General features: G+C 40.1%; 1 protein-coding gene across 6 annotated transcripts in view; it reads left to right on the forward strand.

Annotated features, from left to right (window-relative positions):
• SLX9 (SLX9 ribosome biogenesis factor) overlaps positions 1-17,610 on the forward strand; it is a 631,512-nt gene that overhangs the window by 84,352 nt on the left and 529,550 nt on the right. The gene's annotated exons all lie outside the window — the stretch shown is intronic.

Raw genomic sequence — 17,610 nt, forward strand, 5'->3', positions numbered from 1 at the left:
CAAAAAGAAGGCAAGAGGAAATTAGGATGATCATCAAAGAAATGGATGGAATGTGTGAGTCTGTCATGACTGTTGAAGGTAAGAGAGTGGCACTGAATGGCAATGAATCGAGATAGTTTGTGACAGCTGATGTAACTCCCCAACCCAAATTCAGGTGGGGGGGGCGCAATGATATGCATGCGTGATTATATCCGTTAATGTAGACATTTTATAAGCATTAAACCGTACAAAACTGAAAATAAAATCACAAACCTGTAATGATAAAAAAATAAAAGCAGATACTTAGATTTTATTATTTTTAATCAGAAAATGAAACGTCAGTCACAGACAGACATACTTTGCCTGAAAGGTTGGCACATATGCTGCCCCTTAACCTGAATGTTGCATACAGAATTGCCAGATTTCTGAATGGCCAGCTAGGGATAAAAAAAAGGTCTGGTCTTTCATGCAAAACTGCTTTCTGTTCCACATTAAACAGAAGTGACTCCACTTTGCGATTTATGATTGGCCCGTATGCTGGTATACGACCAATCAAAAATCACAAAGTGGAGGCTGTTTCACCGGGATTTTAACAGGCAGTGTGGGACTCAGAATTGGGCTGCTGATCTCAGGACAGTCCCGCTCAAATAAGGATGTCTGGCAACCCTGGCTACATAATACATTATGCAAAACCCTTTCCTTACAGTACCAGAATACAAGACACTCTGACATGCAACCAGACATAATACGCAAGCACAATACTAAATCTATCACCTTACTTGAACCCTACATAAACACTTGCACACATGCCCTCTACTCCTAATACCACTACTTTCAGTGCATCCAAAAGTTTTAGCTGTACTTAATACCGCCACTTACTTACATGCAAGCAAACCTCAGAAACCACACATAAATGTTACGATACCAACATCAACATTTCTGGCATTTGATAAATTACACTTTCGAGAAGAAAACGCACACCATTTCACTTTGCCAGCATTTCATGATTTGACAAAGCGAACTGTAACTATGAGTAAATGGAGGGGTGAAGTCCAGCACATGGTTGTTTGAGGAGGACATGCCAACCTGCAAAAAAAGGTTTTAATTGATTTTTACCTGCTAGTTTGCTGTGTGTGTGTTTTTTTTAACAAGATTGACTCTTCCAATTTGTTAATGGGAGTTGTGGATCTGTATTTTTTCTCTACTGAGCTAAATGCAGGTTAATGAAATGAATGCAAGTGTGTTGCACTACTGTATGTGCATGTCCTGTATAGGGAGGTTCAGAGTATTATTCTGTTATGTAGGGGAGGCTAAGAGACGTCTTTTTGGTTTGAGAGGGGCTCAGTGATTTAAGAATTGCATATTATCGCAACCAGATTTTTGCAGTTGCGAAATGCCCATAGTTCAAGAGAAACGAGTGCATGAAACACTTGAAAGAGCTATTCAAAGTCCTTACTGTTGCTGAAAAACATTGGTTTAGCTTCAGGAACAATACAAAAAATCCTCTTCCTGTTTTTAGCATGCATTACAGACACATGCTTGAATTATCATGGCTGCTATCGTACTAACGAATGGAATATTTTGACTGTGAAGAAGGAATCGTTCAGATAAGGAAAACACAGAGACAAAAAATGTGGCTTTGGTAAACTTTTTATTTTAACAATGTTTTAATCGGTCTTGAAAAGAACCATTGAATTATTAATGCTTTTAAATTGTGAGGGTGGATGATGTTGACAGCTGATTCCGTGGTCATTTTTCCATGAAAAACTTGTTGGGACTGATGTTTTTGATTTGTGAAGGTGGCATGTGCTGGCAAAAAAACATACTACTTCAGCGATCATTGATTTCATTACTATTATAATGATGTTGATAGTTCTTTTTGTGGTTTTCTTTTATTATGTGGCGGGAAGCAGTCTGTTTTATGGGCAAGCAAAGGAACGTGCAGCAGGCGGACTTGAAATAATAAATATGCTTGCAGTAAAGTGCTGAAAGAAACACGAATACTATGTTTTTTACATTTTGTTGATATAAGTAAGGAAAACACACTTTTGTGGTACAAAAATAGACATTCTACAACAGTTTTACAACATTAACTAGCATATTTAATGATCGTGAAGCAACCGCTATCGCCGTTAAACATCTGGTTGCGATGATACACAAGTATACCCATCGGCTTTTTACTGTACTGTACTGTCATGCAGTTGGTTCACTGACTGTTTAACTTGTTTTAACATGTTAACAATTGTTTATGGAAGTCTTGTCAAAGAGAAGGTTGAGGGTTACAAATGTCATTTAGTTATCTAAATTTAAAATTGTGTGTGTACAGTGACTGTTTTAGCACACTGAAGCTGGTCCCCATGGATTTAAAACTGAAGCTTGGTGTTTTTACTTATCTATTTTTGGTGGTGTTTTGTATTGCTTTTCAGTTTGTAATGTATGGTTAACGTCCTGTATACAATCCAGCCAAAGAAAAGCAAACTAAAGATCAAATGAAAAGATTTATGGAAATGTAAAAAATGCATTACCCCTAACCAGATTGCATTTTCACATTTGCAGTCCTTTTCTGGTGTTTCAAGGAATTTGTTAAAGCGCATTTCCTAAAATTATTTTAATCCTTGCAGCAAACACATGGAAGTCTTTTGCAAATGGTTCCTTTGCATTCTTTTGGCAGAGAATACTGATATAATTTTGATTTCTTTTCAGGTTATCATGAAAACTAGTAATTGTTTCCACAAATTGTCAGAAACCCATTTATCCCCCCTATAGTGTGTGTGTGTGTGTGTGTGTGTGTGTGTGTATGTATTTATATAAATATATATATATATATATATATATATATATATATATATATATATATATTTAAGCATTAAAGTAGTTTAGAATTTTGCTGAAATATTAATGTAACAATTTGACAGTGAAAAACATTGCTTGCAGTTATTTGTCATTTAAGCAATTACTGTATTATCAATTGACCCTAACAATAGTATTGGTATACCTTGTTTGGGGACATAGTGATTAAACTGGGACATTGAATGTGTGTGTGTTTACATGCCTTTAAAATTTAAGTACTTCTGGTTACTGATTTATCACGCCTGATTGGTTGCTGTAATTAAGAGTAAATAGTATAACAAAATAAAATTGTTGTGTTTCTGTTCCTACTTAAATAGGCGAAGCTGTAATTTAGACTGATTTTAGACTGAGTATTTTGAAAAACGCTTTTCTTGGAACTAGACAATATTTAATAATTTCCCTTAAGAATAAGCATTTAAGTGACAGTGGCAACAAATAAGCAGTGTGTCTTTTCCACAGGTTCCAAAAACAGGGAACATTCTGTAGGTAAGGTAAAAAAAACTTGGAACCTGGATTTAAGCAACAGTTATGGACCACTTTTCCAGCTAGTCTTTCCATTTCCCTGCCTTCTGGTAAATCCTACTTAAGCAGCTTATTTCTTCTTTCTTCTGTGTACCATTGGAGTCGCCTTATGTCCATGCATTCATTGTTAATGACATTACTATAGGATTGACATTTCATTACTATAGGATTGCTGTTTCAGTTCTATCAATGCGTTTGTTTAAAATTACAGCTCATTATCCCCCTTGAGCCTTTCATCTTGTATTTCTAAATTGCATTCTTGTAATTTCTTTTCCTGAAAGTATGCTAAAAACTACTCTGCACTGCCTTGATTCTATCTGCCTTTTAAAACCAAAGTCTCCAAAGCGGCACACACAACTCTAGACACACTTTGTTTACCATTTCTGCATGTATTTTTTTGTTTGTTTTCTGTTGACACCAGTTTGAAGTGTTTCAGTGCAACTATGATTATCTAAATGCAGGCTTAGGATTGAGAAGGCAAATCATGCCAGAATCAAATGGAGAACATTGGTAAGGCAGACAAGATCGCTTATTCCATATTGTTTTAACAGCATCAGTCATCCAGGACATCAAGAGTGAACTCTCCAACATCCTATTCTGTAAAGCGTGCTTGAAAAAATATCGGTTTCCAAAGTATATGGTGTAATTTCAGATCAGAAAGTGCTAGTAGTCCCCTGAAACGTTTAACTGGTTTCTGCATTTTTGCTGGTGACTAAGACATGCAAATGTGAGAGGGCACCTGCAATAAAAAGTATAACAGAGCAAGCCATTCTACTGCATAAAACGCTGTTTAACAACAAGTTAAGGATACAAAGCAACAGAGTTAAGGAGTATTTTATCAGATTGAAACTAAAATCATAAATAAAAACGAACTGAAACTGCTATGAGATTTTCTTGGATATTAAAACAATGGCCTTTCTGTGGAGAACTCCTGTAAACTACTGACTGGAGCTAACATATGCAGTCAGTTGGGTTATGCATAACGTATCTGACTTTGAATCTGGAACACTTTAGAGTTCTGGGATAATGTAGTGCTGGAATCGGATCAGGAGAAGAAAAGGGATGTGCTACTCTATTTCAGAAACAAGTGCCACATACTGTGTGTTATTGCTGTGCCTGTCATCAACTTATCCTTATTTTTTTCACTGTCTCACTGATCTTAAATTACTGCTCAAAATGACAAAGAATAGGCAAAATCCAGTAGAAGAGTAGAAGGCAAAGAGACCAACCTAGACTTGCATGATCTGTACAAAGCTGAGCTTGAAAGCAAATTATGCAAAAACACTGAAATGCAAAAAAAAAAAAAAAAAATGCGTAATCAGAAAGCCATTGCAGTCAACAGGAAGTGCTTGCTTAACACCCCAAAATCACATATCAAGCTACTGCATGATCATTCATTCCAGAACATTAGTGCCAACTTATGAACAAGTACAGTCACTTATATTTGAGATTTAGCCCATTTGACAAGATGCTTTGCACAAATTCAATGAAAATTTTAAAAGTTGTCAGAAATGGTAGCAGTCAAGAGTGGAGAACAGTGCATTGGGTGAATCTTCTGAGCTGTACTGGATGGCAGCTAATCTAATTTGTTTTCTGGCCCACTTTATGGTAGAACTAAATATATATTTATACATGCATATACATACATATATATGTGTGTGTGTATATACACACACACTCATGCATGTATATATACAGAACTAAATTTATATATATGTATGTTTTAAAAAAAAAAAAAAAAGGACCTTTATGCCTTGCAGTGGGGTGACCTTTGTACGTCTGGCTTTTGACCTGTGGCAGCCTGACAATGTATTGGATGTTGACACCAGAACAGCATTATGACACACAGTGAGTCACTTTGTCCGTACGGAAGTGCAGTAGTTCTGCTTTCACTGTGTGCTTGTGCACTGTTAGCACAGTAGTGCAACTTGGCTGTCGTATACTGCACAGATATGTAGCATGCATTTACTGGACCGTTCTTTACTAGAATATCGGAACATCAGTATATGCCATTATTTTGATTTGGCCATGAGTAAGAACTGTTTATACGCGCACCCCGAACAGATACTGACCTGGCTAACAATAGGAAAAACAATGTTCCTATTTAAGAGTGAACCTACAAGCTACCCTAACAATTCTAGACCAATTACTTGCCTTCTGACAACATATAAATTATATACTGGAATTGATGCCGACAGATTATATAGTCATTTAGAAGAAAGCTCAATTATGACAGTAGAACAAAAGGGCAATAAAAGAAAGTCATATGGAGCAAAGGATCATTTGTTGTTAAATGAAGTCATGGTGGAGAACTGTAAAAAGGGAAGAATCTAAGTATATCATGAATTGACTACAAAAAAGCATTTGATAGTATTACACATTCATGGAGAAGAGTGCTTAAAAATTATAAGATACATCTTACACTGATTGACTACATTACAGTGACCATGAAACAGTGGCAGACCACATTGCAATTAAGCCATGATAAAGTACAAGTTATTATCCCAGGGATAAAAATTCAAAAGGGGATATTCCAGGGTGAATCTCTGTCACAGCTGCTATTCTGTCTTGCCCTTAACCCATTAAGCTGCCTACTTAACAGCTTAGGCCATGGCTATAATTTGGCTTTTAGAAAACAACAAAGTGTAAAGACTTCTCATCTTCTCTTTGTCAATGATTTAAAACTGTATAGCTCATCAGGTGAGGAACTGAAAGCACAACTGCAAGTTGTCAAAACTTTTTCAGATGATATAAGAATGTCATTTGACCTTGATAAATGTGCATAAGCAACCTTTAAAGCAGGAAAACTGCAGCACCATGAAAACATCAGTTTGGGACAAGAATGTGGTCTAAAAGAATTTGAGCAAGAGGGAGTGTATAAATATTTGGGAATTGAGGAAGGATCAACAATAAAACATGAACAAATACAAATAAAACTTAGTAAGGAATACTTTAGAATACTTAATTAATCCTGAAAACAGCATTGACATGTAGGAATAAAATTCAAGCTATAAACCAATTTGCTCTTCCTATCCTAACTTACAGTTTTGGAGTGACTGACTGGCCCCAAAATGTGTTTGAAAGATTAGACAGGAAAACAAGAAGGCTGCCTCATGCTCACCAAATGATTTATAAAAATCGGTGCATACCAAGATTATGTATTTCTTGTTCTAAAGAAGGGATGGACCTTCTTGAAATTGATTACACATATAGATCTGCAATCGTGGGACTGCACACATATCTGCTGACCTCACAAGACCCAAATGTAATTAAGTTTTGAAACATGAGGAGAATAAATCTAAGATGACTTACCTGCTTAGTCTAGCAAATGCTTATTGACGTCCAGCAGAAATGGAAATCAAACCAGAAGTAGATAAAAAATCAGTCAGCAACTGAATGTGCCAAAAAAACAAACAAAAAAAGAGTATAAGGTGAAGGATCAAATGAGAAGGCAAGAAATGTGGAAAATACATAAATTTTAAAAGAAGACGTGATTTGGTCATTATATGTAATGGAGTGAATGATAATTATTAAAAAAGAAAACATTTATGTGTAATGCATAAAACGTGAAAACGTATACAGTGGAGTTCCAAAGAAAAGCTGATGAGCAGTATAGTCTCTCCAGATTTTATAAACATACCTCTCAACTGTTCAGATTTTATCAGAATGTCCAGATCTTTAGGCTCATAGTTTTAAACTGCTCCTCATAGAATTTGTAATTTTCAGGCAAACCATTGAGAACTCAAGTCATTAAATAATTGCAGACATTTGAGTTTCAGACTTCATATCATGCTAACACAAAATCTCTTCAAACAACTCTAAGTTTATAAAATCAGTATTTAAAATCGGTCTCTCTTTTTGGCCTTTGTTTACTCATTATTTTTTAATTTGTTCAGATTTCTTACATTGAGAGGTTGGGAGGTATAGGTTCATAGGTAGGTACTAGGCTATCTGCCCGAAGGCATTTATAAGCCTAGCCGGAATGTGTTGGCTTTCGTCACCCCCTTAGATTAGTTCCCTGTCCCTCTGTCCAGCAGAGCCATTGAAGTGATCCTTGGGGTAAACTTTCTGTTTCCCATCAACTCGTCAAGGTTTCTCTTGAAGAGGGTTAGCGAGGAGCTCTGCCTAGTGTAGATTGGAATCTTGTTCCAGAGCATGGGATGTCTCTGGGACAGGAATCTATCCCTCCAGCACATCCTATTTATTGTTGTGGTGAGGTTTAGATCCCTGGAGAGTGTAGCTCGAGGGGATATGGTTTTCTTTAGGTGGAGCATGTCCATCAATTCTGGGTTGGACATGGCCTCGTATGTCAGGCAGAGATCACCTCTGAGTAGGCAGTATGCAGCTGAGTACAGCTGGAGTTTCTTCAGTCGAGCTGCATAGGGCATCTGCTTGAGGCCAGCGATCCTCTTGGTGAGGTACATCTGTGGTCTTTCCAGTTGTTTCAGGTGTCTTGTAAGGTACATCCAAAATGGGGCATTGTACTCTATGATGGGTCTGATGAGTGATGCATAGAGGGGCCCAATGACCTTTTTCGATCTGGATGGAAACCCTTTTTTGATTAGGTGGGCCACATTGAAGGATTTTTTAACCACTTTGGCAATGTGATTATGAAAGGAGAGGTTACTATCTACTTGGGTCCCCAGATCCCTTATTACACCTTCTGTATTCAGGGGGCTACTACCTATGTGGTAGTTTGTGGGTACTTTGTTTTATTTCCAAATGGGATGACTATGTACTTTTTGGCATTTAGCTTGAGGCCATGGTTTTGATACCAGGTATCTGTCTCAGTGAGACCCTTTTGGAGGATGTCTTTGTCAGCCGGAGAGTCATTTATAGCCCCTAGTTTGCAGTCATCTGTCAGCCATAATCCTCCTGTGCTTGCCTGTACCTCTGGGAAGTATATGCCGAACAGGAGAGGTCCTAGGACTGAGCCCTGGGGAACGCCACTTGTAACCGGTTTAGAGTCAGACCTAGCTCCCGCAACTCTTACCATGTGGGTTGTGTCCGTGAGCCAGTTGGCAGCCCATCTCTTGACATAGGGGTTTATGTTCAGGCTGGTGAGCTTGTCTATAATACCTGAGTGGGGAATTGTGTTGAAGGCCTTGGCAAGGTCTAGGTAGGCTGTGTGGACCACCTTTCCCTCGTCTATATCCTTGGTAACTATCTCAAAGAAGTCCACCAGGTTTAGGAGGCATGATCTGCCCTTAACAAAGCTGAACAGGGTAGAGTCCAGTGTTTGGAGGTTTCCAATGTCTCTGTTAATGAGATCCATGATGATGCACTCCATAGCTTTGCAGACCAAGCTAGTCAGGCTTATAGAGTGATAGTTCCCAGGGTCTGTTGTGGCTCCACCTTTGTGGTGTGGAATAACCGCTGCTGTCCGCCACTCTGTGGGCACATAACCTGTGGAAAGGCTGAGTTTAAACAGTGTGTTTAGATGAGGAGTTAGTTCATCTTTTAGCTCGTGGGATGCAGCCTCGGACACCGTCCGGTCCCATTGATGCTGTGTTTTTGGCTTTGGAGAGGGCTGTTTTAACCTGTCTGTGATTTCAGGGGCACTACATTCTTCTGGTGTAGTGATGGGCCCTTTTGGGGCTGAGAGGGGGGTGAAGTTTGCACTGAACCTGTCTGCCAGGATGTTGGCTATATCAGTTGGTTCAGTGTATTTTGTGCCATTCTGCACTAACTCCGAGCAGATCTGAGAGTTTCCACTTAGGTTCTGTATCTGGATCAAATTTTAGTACTCTGATTACTTTTCAGGCTCTCCACTGCACATCAAATGTTCACAAAGTGTCTAGCCCCATTAGTGGCTCACTGCAAAGTAAGGAATAATTTGGATGCCCTGCAATCTGCAGAGTCTTTTCCCAGATGTTTAGAGTCCTTAACAAAGGTGCCCAACCTCCTTTCACATCTGGGATTTCCCTTGAACCTACATAAGTGTTGTTTCACACCCTTTCACAAAATTGACTTTTTTGGGGTGTCTGATAGATATACTCAAGCAAAAGGCATTCCTTCCAAACGAAAAGGCAATAACTTACCGGCAGATTGTTCTGAGTTTTTATCATCATCTTCAGGCTCCTGCATGAGAATTTCTTAGGGTTGTAGGCCCCATGCCATCCATGATTCTCATGATACCACTTGCCAGATCACACATGAGGAAAAATGTAGTGGTACCCAAAAAGAAATTCTTGGACTGCACCTTTACTTTTGGATGTTAAGATTCTTGTGCTGGGGTTTGTAAGGTGACGATTGCAGTGTTAGAAGGATCAAATAACTCTCAATCCAAGATTTCCTTTCTCTTCCCAACCCCGGTTCAGTCTGTCCAGGCAGTCTCTTCAGATTATGCTTGGGGTGCAGTTTCCACAGGAATAGGAGTACAAGGTCTTTTGGACTTTTTGGTCTGACGAAAGCATGTAAACATCAAGTAAATATTAGTAATGTTTAATGCTTTGAAATCTCAACACCATCTATGGGCTCCAGGACCTTTATAGATGGTTACAGACAACAACATAGTATTGTGGTATCTCAACAAATAAGGAGGTTACAAGGTCATTCCCTCTTTGCAGGTTGGCAGTGATAGCTTGGGAGTTGGCTGTTCAGCATTTTCTGACTCTTCAGGCCTCCTACATTCCATCAGAGCAAAACAGAGTGGCAGACAGACCATCACAAGTGGATAGTCAATGCAGACTTGCTCAGGGCTTTGTACAGATGTGGAGAACACCTCAAGTAGATCTGTTTGCCTTCGTACGAAACAGACACCAAGAAAAATTGTTTGAGACATTTCCTGTATGCTTTTCCACTCTATCTGAATTTTTAGAAGGCCTTGGAAATTATTTGAAAAAATTACAAAGTCATTGTGGTAACTCTTTTGGCCCCGGCAAAATTGGTCATCATTTATGGACTTAACCAAGGGCAATTACCACAAGCATCCTCACAGACTGGATCTACTCACACAGCAGAGGGGAGTTTGATATGCATCTACATCTGTCCACTACAACTGATGGCCTGAATGATTCAGTTTTAATAGATTTTAGACATCTTTTTCATGAGCACATGCAGTAGGTACTAAAGTAGGCAAGAAATCCTATTACTAGAAAGGCTGATTTTGGAAGAGATTTTGTAATTGGTGCCTTGCCAATCACAGGGGTCATGAAAGGTAAGTTTTACATCTGGTTCTCAAATATTTGTGTGATCTACTTGAAGATGGCTTGTCGTACGATTCCATCGGGGTGCATCTTGCTGCCCTGTCAGCTTGTCTTCCTGTACATCTCCCTGTTTCTTCTGTTTGTGGTCAAACATTTTTTGACATGAGTTTTGCAGATTCCTCCTCCCTGGGATCTTTATTTTGTTCCAGAAAAACTGACTGTAACTCCTTTTGACCTGGGCTGTCGGGCTGACTTGCATTTCATTACTTAGAAATCTGTTTTACTTGATGCTCTGACATTTGCAAGGTGAGTGTCAGGGTTTACCCATCACGAGAGCTTGCAACTTCCACAGAAATAGGATTGCATTGCACACTAATCCTTCCCTGTAAAGTTGTTTTGGAGTTTACCTTGGATCAAGACATCAGTCTATTAGTTCTCTTCCCAGAGTCAGAAAACAAGGGGGAACAGATTCTTCTTGCATTGGATGTGCACAAGCAGCTCAGGTACTACCGTGACAGAGTAAAGTCCTTCAGGCAGGCTAAGCAGTTGTTTGTTTCCTATGCTAGGACTAAGAAAGGCTAGTCTTTGTTTAAACAGACTATATCCAGATGGTTGTCCTCTGCTGTTGTGTTTTTTTTTTTTTTTTTTTTTTTTTGCTATTCCCACGTATTCCAGACAAAGTTGAGACACATTCTACCAGGGTCTTGTCCTCTTTGATGGCATACTGGAAAGTGGTGGACTCTAGAAGTGTTCTAGAAGTAACAACATGGTCCTCTGTTCATACCCTCACAAAGCAATACAAACTGGATTCCTCCTCTAGGTGTACGACAGGCTTTGCTAGGACCATTCCTACGGACTCCTGGAACTGTTATCTTTCCTCCTCCCAGGTGGGTAGACTTTGAGAATCTGCCCATAAGCTATTGCAGCAGTAAGACTGAAGAATATTGTACATGTGTGTATGTCCTACTTACCCATAACAGTAAATGTTTAAATTTCTTCACTGCTGCAGCAGCTGCAGCCAACCACCCCCCATTCTAGATGGTTGAGGTGAGACACAATCTTCTTTGTTGTGATGATTATTGATTGTTGTTTTTTGTCTCAGGATGAACCTTCCTTCCTGTCTTGGAGCAGTAAAATCCTCAAAATTTACCTCAGTCTGGTTGCTGATAGATTGCTCCATTTTTGGAGGGAAGTATAGCAGCAGCCAGAGTGAGTGAGTGGGAGGGATGGGAGATAAGAGCTTTATCCAACTGGCTAGCTGCTGTGTCCTTGGCAGGAGTGAAGAAATTCAAACATCTGTTGTTACGGGTAAATAGGACTTAACACAACTGTGCTTACCAGTGCTTTTCTTGACCAGTTTTCCCTTTGGCAGTAGTGTGTAGGCCCCGCGGCCTATCCACCATAACCTCCAAAATGCTCAAACTTTTTAAGAAGTGTGCCTGTAGGTGATGTATTGCACCCAATGAATGTCATTCAAGGTGTTGACTGTCTTTGGAGAGCAGTAGCATTTTTTGCATGACCCATAAATGGAGAATTCAACTGGGCTTCAGTTCCCAGGTTTTAGTGCTAAGTTATCCTCACATTTGATGAGGAGAGTCCTCAATGCTATGTTGACACCCTTGATGTCAACCTCTGATCATCCAGGCTGATTCATTTTCAACAGGGCAAGAAGTCTATCTGCAAGTTGAACGTTTTGGTGGAAATGTGTACAGCACCCTGGCAGCAGCAGCCTGTGACACAAAACACCTGTGTGACAACAATAGTTACAATGCTGACTGGAAAAGTGGCTACATTCTGTCTCTCTTCAGGCCCTATCTCAGGGTCCAGCAGAGAAACAAGAAGCCAAGGAAGCTATGAAATGAGTGATTTCCTTGGAGGAGTTTTAACCACATTGCCCACAGACAGAACCATGCTGCAGCAGTCTCCCCCCGAACCTAGTTGCCCACACCCTCACTCTCCCAGCTAACAGACATTAAGCAACTTGCAAGGACTGCGTGGGAGGTCAGTGATGAAATGCCAGTAGCCATGTCTGCCAGCATGTAAGTAAGAAAACATCGGGACTTGACCTTTCCTTCTAAGTTTGATTGGTCACCCTTCAACATATCAACCTATTTTTAGTGTTGGTTTCTTCACCGATCATGATCAGGCTACCTGAGCAAAGACCTTTGCCATTAACGTCAGTCCAGCAAATGGCTTCTCTGTATACATTGGCAGCCTAGTATATACCTAAGAACCTAATGAACACAAGGGCCTTTTTAAGTGTAGCCATGCTTCACAAGTATATCTAATAAGTTTGGTGTCCTACAGATAGATTATTTTTAGGGTTTATCAACTTTGTATAGCTAGTACCATTACAGTTCCAACATTCAGGATCTGTCATGCAACTGCAGTCGCAGGCTCCCATGCAGTACCAAGCCTTATATTCCCAGGGTCTGTATTTAGCACTGGAGTTCCCGATCCTCCAATCATTGTGATCTATCATGTCCTTATTGGCATCAACTGTATCCTTTCTGACTTTGACAGCAGTTTGGCAGCAACATTCCCCTTTGCTGACTTTGTTGGACCTGGGTCTGGCACTTAGAACCATGATGGCACAAGTGTCTGTTTTTCAGCTGTTAATGTCTACCAAAAACCTGCCAGTATAGCTACAATTGCAGATCCAAGGCTCTGTGCTGAAGGAGTTCTCTGATAGGGGAAAGTGCCTTTCGGATGCCACAGTTCAGACTCCTCTGCAGCCTTCTTTGGATCATGAAGTCTCAAAAAGTCTTCATCTTAACCCAAGTCAAGGTCCATGCCAAAATCAAACATTTGGATTCTTGAGGATGCCTCCCACCATTGACTTGTTGAGGAAATTTTGGCTTCCCCCATGTCACTCTTCTGAAGACTTTGATTTGGGAAATTTGTTTGTGTGATGCAGAGGAAAGTGGAGTGGTCTGCCAACTACATTCCAGACCTCATCCAGTGAAGGATGTAAGGGGATCATAGGTAGTCCTTACTTATAGGTACACCTTAGACCTCTTGTGATGGAAGACAATACTGTGTGTGTCACAAGGGTTGCTTGAGATGAGCTGTTTACAGAAGCTTCTGTACTCAAAAAGCCTAATAAAAATGTTTTTCCTGCAAGGGAGTGATCACTCTAGTCAGTAATCTCCAAATCAGACCCAGTCCTAACTGTAATGGCCTTTAAGATGGTCTCCACCCCTCAAAGTTTGGCTGTCTATCTGCTAGAAAAAGAGTTATTGGATATGCACAGGCTAGGAAAGTACACCTTTGAACTCTGCATTCTTTCTGAGCAGTCTTAATTTTGTGACTCATATGATCTGCTTCCAGAGGGATTTTATAGATGAAATGAGCAATGTGGCCTAGGAATTGTAAGATTAAGATAAAAATTTCAAGGCCCTTTGGCTGCCACTTCCTCTACTTTGATGAACTATATGAGCATGCATGGCTGAAGGCTTGGTCAGAGCTGCAGACACTGGCATTGCAATGTGCCAGCATGTCTGATTAAAGCTTAAAGACTATGCTGATACAGTGATGGCATGTGTGGACTGACGTTTTTCAGGACCCTGTTGTATTTGGTGAGGAAGTTATTTAGCACCATAAGGATGTTGAGGACTAGGACTAAACCTTCAGTTCTTTACGATTAAGATTTCAGTCTCATTAGCAGGTGTTCACAAAGACCCACACAAGTCATTGTTTGTTTGATGTGGTTCCAGTGTGGACTGCAGCAGTCTTTCACCAAAGCAGAACAATAGGGGCTGATATCAAGGCTGTTTAACAACAGCGATGGTTGTAAAGGCAAACAAAACATTGCTAGTCAGGGGGCTATGGGTAGGTCAAAGACTGCTAGGAGTAAGCAACTCTGAAGCTTTCCATGTCTGTGACTGTTTCATCTTCCTGAAGGCATTCTGGGAAGGACTATTTCTCAATATGAAGGGGTGGTATCAAATCAGCTAGGACAGACTGGTAAAGGGATACAATTTCCAGAAGTGGTCTCATTTCCTTTATAAAGAAATCCCCATGGTGCCTGTCTACACTTAAAAAAATATCTTCAGAAGCTTTCTGCACTTTTGGGTAGGAGCTGGTTATTACTAGTTAGATATCTGACCTTTAGTCCCACCTCAGCTGCCAGGATTTTCAGCAAGTACTGCATGGTAGTTGCCAATTTTCATAAAGTAAAGGGATTCAAGGTTTTCTCCTACTTTGACGGAGTCCTGGCTGTACTTACCAGATGTCTGTTAAGAGAGTAAATTGTGATGTGTACTGGTCCTACATCTGGTAATACACCAATCTTTTTAAACTCAGGACTGTACAGTGGAAATTTTACTCAAGATCTTGGGCTATATGGTAGCCTTCATTAGTATAGTTCTCTTTGCTTAGCTGCGCATAAAAGCCATTGCACTGTTACCATAGATTGCTGTGGTGTCCGCACAAACAGACAGTTTAGACAAGATTACCTTGGAAAGCTATTTGGCATTGCCTCCAATGGTGGTTACGATAGGGAGCACCTTAAGGCCACAGAAGCCATCCTGTGAGAAATAAAAAAGTCTTGTTCCTGGTCTTTGCTCCCCCCACTGTTTAGGGGCCACTTATGCTGCTTCCTGTCAAGAATTTGGTCTCTCACTCAAGTGGAATCGTTCTTTCTGAGGTCGGTGTCTTCAAGCTGTTGGTGTGGCTCATATGGTTTTGAACATGGCCAACAACCCAGGGGATACACTCATGGTTAAGGTAATGTTAGCAGTCTCACAGAAGCCTTGTACAAGCAAGTTCTACAAGGACAAGTGGAGAAGGTTTGAGCATTTGGTAACCAGAGGAGATATTTAGTTGCAGCAAGCTCCTATCCAGCATGTTCTGAAGTACTTTATAGATCTAGCTGAAAAAACTGTCAGATTTTCATCCTTGTATGTGCAGCTGATAGTGATAGCAAACTTTCAGACAGGCCCAGATTAATAACCGCAATGTCAACAAAGGTAGCAAGGCCAAAAGATACCTTCTCTTTGAGGTCCCATTTCCATGTCAAGGAACCATCTATTTTTTTTATAATGAAGAATTTTTTTGGCCAAATTTGTTTTCTTTTTGTGTTCCTTTGGAAAAACCCTTTCTCTAGTTGTCATAATTTCAGATAAAAATATTCTGAGCTGCTGGCATTGTCAGTTGCACTACCTTATCTAATCATCCTCATGGACCGGGTGACTATGCACACACCCCTTTTTCATACCTAGAGCAGCTGCCAAGTCGATTAAACCAGGCTATTAACCACATAGTATTTTTCCTGAACTATCTAAACAAAGGATAATACATGTACATACAGTGCAAAAATAAGTCAAAGCAGATGATGATTTGAAACCAAGCAGAAAAAACTGAAAAGGAAACCAGAACGGCTGCACGTGATTTAACATTACTTGAGAGAATATAAGCTGTGGAGAGAGAATGTCAAATAGGAGAGGTTAGAGACTGTTATTATAGAAGAGAGAGTAAGTGTTGGGCATGAGTGGATATCATGGTGTCATGTACTAGACCTAGGCATGCATACCTAACCAATACCATTCTCACTGTAGGAAAAACCCCTGCCTTTGATACCAAGATATTTCAGTGTTGACTAGATTGTGAATCTGCATCCATATTTTCTAGGCAGGGACCGCAGCTTCAAGCAGACTTCTGTGTGCTGTTGCTTCAGTCCAGCAAGACAGTGATAAAGGAGGGAGAAGATAGATGCTTGTATGACCATATTCAAGATGGCAATAGTTGATGGTACCCAGCAATTGGGACTATCATAATCCTAGTTTAATGCTGGAGCATAGAGTGAAGGTGAACAGGAAGGAGACTAACATGGGTCACATCCTCATCATAATAATTCCATCTCTAGTGCAGCCTCGAGTGCTGCCTGTTCCTCTATGACTAAAGAGGGATGAAATGTTTGTCTTTCACCAGCTGTTGATAAGGGGTCTTTAAGAGGAGCATCCTGTCCCCCTTTTTTTTTTTTGGGGGGGGGGGTTACATACTAAATGTCTATGCCTCTTCCTCAGTCAGGTAGCCAGAACATATCTTTGTCTGTACCAGAGTAGTAGTTTTTTTGAGTAGTCCAGTGCAAGCTGGATGTTTGCATTAAGTACCAAGCATCAGTTTCATAGTTGAAAAGGACTCCATGCTCTAGAATGCTGAAGATCCTTTGGGCTGTTCCGGGCCAGCAGGGCCTGGAGGACAGGTCCTGGAATTTGAAGTACACCAACTTTATGTATAGTGGGAATTGTTCTTGCAGGTGTGGTGAAACTGGTTTAGGGAATGTGGCCTGATGCCAGTGTTTGGATCTGTGCAGGACTATTAGGGCACAGTACCACTTCGGTGAGAACTTGTTCCACTGCTAGTTTCCCATTTTTTGACCTCCAATGCTTGCCTATCACACACTCATCTGATGTATGTGGGATGTAGTGAGATTTCCCTTAGCAGAACTACTTTCTCTTACTTTTGTGTGTTGGGAATTAGAGGAACCAGAGGCACTTATCTCTTGAGATAGGGAAGGACAGTAAAATCTCTTCTCCCCACTGTCTTTCTCCTGCACGTGACCCTTCCTTTGGTGAAACACTTAGGCTTACAAAATCCTTCATGAACTGGCATGTGGCCCTTTATCTTTTCGCCAAAAACTTTTGATTAGTAAGTTAGGGAGGAAAAAGGAAGAGTAGGAATCCTGGTTTCTCCCGTTCTTAATGATGCATAATTCTGTTTTCTTTTTTGTCCCTATATTCACTGGCCCTGGATTAAGCCCCACATTGGGCAGGTATGTTTATATATCCCTTCTATGTTTTTTTATTGTCTGAAGTGCTGCAGTTTAGAGAATTAACTTTTAGTGAGTGTATATACTCTTATTCTGGTGTGTGACACATTAGCTGTCAGCCTGTTAGCTCAAGAATAGGGGACAAAGCCAAAATAATGGGGGAGACAAGTACATAATTAGAAACATTTGTTTTTAAATATTACATACTTAGGAGGTTACTAGAGTAACAGGTTTGGCATTAGCATGCATTTTCTGAAGGTTATGAAGCCTTGAAACTCAAATGTCTGTCATTTAGTAAAAGCAATCCTCAGTAATTTGCCAGAAAACCACAGATTTTAT

This window comes from Protopterus annectens, chromosome 6.part1 (genome assembly GCF_019279795.1).
Source record: "Protopterus annectens isolate FY-2018-M chromosome 6.part1, PAN1.0, whole genome shotgun sequence".
Taxonomy (NCBI): Eukaryota; Metazoa; Chordata; order Ceratodontiformes; family Protopteridae; genus Protopterus; species Protopterus annectens.